The sequence below is a fragment of the Solanum lycopersicum genome, chromosome 2 (assembly GCF_036512215.1).
Source record: "Solanum lycopersicum chromosome 2, SLM_r2.1".
Taxonomy (NCBI): Eukaryota; Viridiplantae; Streptophyta; class Magnoliopsida; order Solanales; family Solanaceae; genus Solanum; species Solanum lycopersicum.
In genome coordinates, this window is record NC_090801.1 from 23,379,518 (window position 1) to 23,386,103 (window position 6,586).

The 6,586-nt window shown below is 31.6% G+C and overlaps 1 pseudogene; it reads right to left on the bottom strand.

The window, feature by feature from the left end:
* Window positions 1-5,430: 5,430 nt before the first annotated feature.
* LOC138341950 (uncharacterized) lies at window positions 5,431-6,281 on the bottom strand (annotated as a pseudogene).
* Between the last annotated feature and the right edge of the window lie 305 nt (window positions 6,282-6,586).

The window sequence follows — 6,586 nt, forward strand, 5'->3', positions numbered from 1 at the left end:
TGATAAATGTTTTGAAATTTGTTATAATGTATCATTCACTAAGTTTAATAAATGCTTCATCAGATGTAGTTGATGATACATATAGAATCTTTGTGTATGTTGTTTAGTCGCTGTTTATGATACATGTATTAGACATGTATCACATGTTATAATGTTTTATTTAATTCACTGATACATGTAATAGAATCTTTGTGTATGTTGTTTAGTCGCTGTTTATGGTACATGTATTAGACTTGTATCACATGTTATAATGTTTTATTTAATTTACTGATACATGTTATATACATGTATCACATGTTTTTCATGTAGAATGAAATTCTGAAAACTGAAACCATGTATCACTAAGTTATTAGTTGTTTTATTTAGTAGTTATATTTCTATATCGTTTTAATTTGTGTTTTTATTTTCAAATTGCAGCCACTGAAGTACAAGATTAAAAAGATACCAACACATCCCATAAGGTTTGCTGTCAATTTTAACAACAATTTCCTAAAGGACTTTGAAAAATACACAGGGGACAATGTTATCCAAATGTTTAAGGATACAATTTTTGGACCTTTTTTAGACATTTCTAAATGTAATTTTCAGGGCCAAATAACTAAGTGCTTATTGCTTTTAGAATTGGAACAAAGCAACCCTAATGTGTTGCATATTAAACATTCCAACGGGTGTGTCCTGAAATTTGGTATAGATGAATTTGCATTATTAACAGGACTTAAGGTCAGAGGAAATACCAATGATTTCAAATACCAAGAACAAACTAATTGTATGCTTTTTAAAAAGTATTTCCCTGGTGCAGTCAATAGTGTTACAAAGCATCAACTAGTTCAAAGGTTTAAGATGGGTAATTGGGAGAGCAATCAGGATGCACTCCAAATGTCTATACTGTTCTTTATTCATACATTTGTATTAGCTACTCTTGATAATACAACGATATCTATTGTCGACTTTCCAATGGTTGAAGATGGTAAATATCAACATTTTCCTTGGGGTCAGCTATCATTTTTCAAACTAATTGGTTCACTTAGACAGATTTTGACGTTAGTAAAAAGTTATACCGATTATATGGGATTCCATATGCACTAAATGTTTGAATATACGAATGTGCATCCAATTTAAATTTAGATATAGCTGTGAGAGAACGCAATATCATCCCAAGAATATGCAATTGGAGAGTTGTGTCTGAAAAGGCAAAGTTTGAAATGCTTATGTCTACCATTTTCCAAGAGGTAAAAATTTATTTTTGTATATGGAATATCGTTATTTATGTCTTTGTGATACATTATGAATTATTACTGTATCTAACAGTTAAATTATCTTATGTGTTTGTGATACATTCAGAATGCATGTTCAAACATTGTCCCAACAGCAGAGGAAATTGAAGCTTTTGATATTGCTCAAGTTGAACATGCTCATTCTATATCAATACCATTAGTACAACCAAACAAGGAAGATGATTTAGATGATTTCTCCACAAAATCGCCCGAACAGTTATTGAGGACATATTCTAGAGTGTTTGATACATCTCCTCCACCACCGCCAAAAAGAAGAAAAAAATCGATTATTCAAAAAAAGAAGGTGTCAGAACAGAACCAGCCTGATCAATCAAATGTGTCTCCGACACCGGATGATGATGTACATGTTTCCATGTCAAGTCTACCTCAACACTCGAATGCTGATGATGTACATGGTTCTGTTCCACAAGTGTCACCGAAATCGGCTGCTGATGTACATGGTTCTGTTCCAAACGTTTCTCAGAACCCGGCTGCTTATGTTCATGGATATGCAGATTCACAAAATGTCAACAATATAATTCCTCATATTGAAGAGTTGAAAGGACATTTGAAAACTTACGTAAGTAAATTATTTTGTTATTTTTAAACAAACTTTTATTTATCCTAAATGTATCTACAATTTTTAGGTTGACAAGAAATTGGAGGAACTGATTATTTTGATAATAGCAAATCACTCCCAGCTGATGCAATCTATTAGCAAAGAGAACATCAATTTTCAGGCTGATACAAGCACATTTCAGTCTGACAAACAAACATCTCAGCAAATACCAGTTGATCTCGATGATATGGGTGGTGTAGCTGAGAATGGTTGTGGTTTTTCTGGTAAAAATGGTGAGCATCATATCGTCGACGATGCATGGGATGTCGATGTGGATGGTGTTGGTGTTTTCGTAAATGAGGGTGAACAAATAGTCAGTGATAATCCAAAGGTAATGGTTATGATACATTGGGTATGTTGTGTATCATGCACATATAGTCAATGATTTGTATCATGATCACTTTTTTTTCTCATTTTATATTCTGTCATGTATCATGCATATTTACTCAATACTATGTATCATGTGATTGTAATTAATGTTACGTATCAGCAAAAATTATATTAACAATTTTTATTTCAAAACTGCATATTCAGGATGGTGACGCACATCAGTCGCACCAAGATTTAAATGAACATATCATGGACCAAGCCGTTGATGACAATGTTCAGCACAACATCCCTCATGTGTTGCCCGAAAAAATAACAACGGATTCATCGGTACATTTTTCAATTTTGATTTATGACACACAATTTCATTACACACAAATTTATTCTAAAAATCATTACATCATATTATACAGGATTCTTCAACTTCAACAACAATATCGCCATCAACTCATGCAGCAATAGATGCGCTTATCAAAGATTTGGGTAAAGATGCTACCAATGCTAGACCATTATATTCTTATGATCCGCAGAATATAACTAGCAGCCAGTACTTGTTGACCGACAGTCAATTACCACTGATATTCCAATAACGGAGATTGTTGTTAAAACTAATGCAGTCACTCCTACGCATAGAAATAGAATGCCTTCGAGAAGGATTCAATCTCCATATTGTACTTCTTTTGGGTCAAGCGAGAAGGGAAAAGAGAAATTGAAGGATATGACTCGACTCCATTTCCCATTCGAAGGATGTGGCATTGCAGATAAAGTTTCACCGAAACTTATTGAGGATTACATGAATTGGTTGTTGAGGGGGTTTCTAAAAAATCATAACAATAAGTAAGTTTTATACATTTTTTTTCTCAGTGTTAGGCGTAATCATTTTATATACAACTAATTCATGATACTTTGTTATATAAAAACTGTAAATAAGTGAGTGTTATGTATCATGTACATACATTGAAAACTTATGTATCATGTATGCAGGAACCCATTGGACAATAAATACAGATCAAGATCTTCTTCTTTTGGATTTACGATGATGGACTTTGTTGTTGCTTTTCCAATGAACAAGAATTGGTTTTATGCCATGTCACAGCCAAACAAATGTTGGTCTGATGAGGCAAAATATTAAACTATTTATGAAATATGTATCAGTCATAACTATATTATAACATCATGATACATTCTGTATAAGTATCATACTATTTAATTTGCAATGATACATTCTGTATAGGTATCATACTATTTAATTTGCAAAAGTATCATACTATATTCACATAATTATATTTCTTTTTTTATATTGTTTAGATGTATATAATTTCTTACTATGTTTTCATTTTGTTTATAGCACACCGATGTGATCTTTTACTACCTTCGTAAAAAATTAAAACTTTGCAGCATGGATCAATACAGAAACACAACAACCCACTGTTTGTTCATGTCGCATGTAAAAAACTGTTATGATAGATATTACATGGACGATGATGATGATAGTCTTACTACACAAGAACATATTGATCGCGCTTCAGTTGTATCTGTACATGAGAGGTCAATAATTAACATCATCAAAGGGTTTGGAATACCAGCTGCTTTACCATGGCATTTTGTAGATGAGGTCTACATCCCAATTAACTGTGATCAAGAATTCCATTGGGTGTTGGCTGTTGTTGAGTTGAAAAACAGGTTGATAAGGATTTTTGACTCACCAATTAGTACAAGGAAACAAACAATTCCTCATGAGATCAAGATGTTGTATAAAATGCTTCCTTCATACCTACTTGACAGTGGATTTTTTGAAGAAAATGAACGCACAAAATTTGCTGATTGTCATGCATATAAAGACAACAATAATGGCTCACTTCTGGAGCCTCAAGTTCCTTTCATGATAGAATTTGCACAAGACATCCCTACACATGAATGCGATAGCCTGTAAGTATCAAGAATTTTTCATTTGCCCTTTTTAATGTATCATTAAGTTTTTAATTTATTCTGTATTTTTTGTAGAGACTGTGGGTTATATGTTACTGCATTTGCCGAGTATATCAGTAACCAAATCAATATATCTTATGCTGATTTTAATCCTGATTACCTGCGTCAAAGATATGGAGCATTGCTGTGGAGTTATGGAAGTGAGAAGGCTAAGTGCGGATATTTTAGCGACAATGATGATCCACCAAAATCCAGGGGCGTAGTCACACCACCACCAGAAGAAGATTTAGTTCACATAGTGTAGCATTTCATGATAAAACAATGTTTTAATGTTATATTTATTATTTTTATATGTTATTGAACAACTATTTTTATCCTTTTTAATGTTATTTTTTTGGTTTTGTCAATTTCCATGAATATTTTTTTCACATTACGTAACAAATATGTTTATATTGAAAATATAAATATCAGACATATTATAGCCCCACACAGGTTTAAATCATTTAACAAAGTATAATCAAAGTATTTATAATTAAACATAGACATAAAGATTTTTAAATTTTTTATTTAATCGAGATGATACACTGGCAAAACCAAATGATACATATATACCAAACACACACTAAAAATAACTGATACATTGGCTAAACCGTATGTATCATGTACAATATGTTACACTCTAATCCTTAAATTTTACATGATAGTTAGGTAAATTGAATAGCATATTCATATGAATTGGTATTATTTTTTTAAAGGAAAGTTATTTACTGTATATTTCAATAAAAACATAACAAAAAAAGCATTACACAAGTTAGATTATATAAATTCACATGATACATGATTTATAGTCATTCTAAAGTACACAATAACCTCAACAATATATTTGTATTTTTTATCTAATGGAGATGTATCATTGTGCAAACCAATGATACACACTATAAACAATGTGTACTGAAAACACATAATAAAAGTACATGATACACTAGATAAACCATATGTATCATGTACATTATGTTACCTATTAATTCTTAAATTATATATCTTACTGTAGCATAAGATTTATATATTTAAAACAAATATTGACACAAGTATATTTATCAACACCAATAATAAGAAAGTATTTATAATCATAAGCACGACTTCAAATTTAATTACCACATGTTTGTATGTTTATTTATCTAAACACAAAGTGTTCAATTTGCAGTTGTAATGAAAACTGAAATTCATTAAAATGTTTACGTTATAAATTATTCTTGATATCATAGAAACATTACGACTAATTCACTTCTCTTTTGGGTAGAAAGTACAAGTTCTTCTGTTGTGCCCTTCTTGTCCACATTGTCCACAACAGTTTGTGTTCACCGAAATCTTTTCTTCTGCATTCTTTCTTCTTCTTTTTCTTGGTCGTCCAGATGATCTTCTGTATCTAGGTGGATACACAGTTTCAGCTACCACGTGTTTATGATCTGACCAATCTTTCTTATCTGGCATTGGCACCATTGGAATTTCATATGTTTTTGCCAACGCATCAGGCTTGTAATAATCAGATCAATACGGATTCATATCGATGACATTCTTTTTTTTTTAATACAGCGGTTGCATGTGAACAAGGTATCTCATCTAGTTGAAATCTACCACAACAACATACTTTCCGCTCAAGACAAAAAATATATCTTCTTCCATTTTCATAAATTGAGAAAATAAACTCAGATGATGGAACAACCTGTGTACATTAAAAATTTTAAATATATAACTTTTAAAAACCAAATCATGTTAAAAAAGCATAATGATACACAGAATTAGATACATATAATATAAAGTATTATATAATGATACATACCTCCATTTTTTAATTTTTAGCCACGTTTATAATCAACAATTCCTCAAGATCCAAAAAGAATTCTAACCTCTTCCAAGAATTCTATTATAGTTAATTGGCGTGCTTCAACAAGACAACCATTGATACATTCTGCAATGTTTGAAGTCATCATTCTACCTCTGTTTACTGTTGCATGAACTCTTGACCACTTTTCGTAACCTGCATATTCAAGATACTCCTTAACCCTGTGATCAATTCTATCAACCTTAGCCATCAACTTATCAAAATCTTCCTTTCTATATGCCTTGGCCATAGAATAGAATAGATCACTAATGGCCTTTCTGCTCCTTTTGAAGTTTCCACATACATTCTTCCAAAGATGCCAGATGCATGCATAATGAGGTACATCGGGGAACACAATCCTTACACTCTTCATGATACTCTCATTTCTATCTGAAACAACACACATATCGTTTCTATCACCAAATGCATGTTTGAACTGTTCGAAAAACCATGTCCACGAACAATCATTTTCGATGTCAACAACACCATATGCCAATGGAAATATGCAACCTGATTACACACACATTATATGATTTGATACGTAATATACAAAAA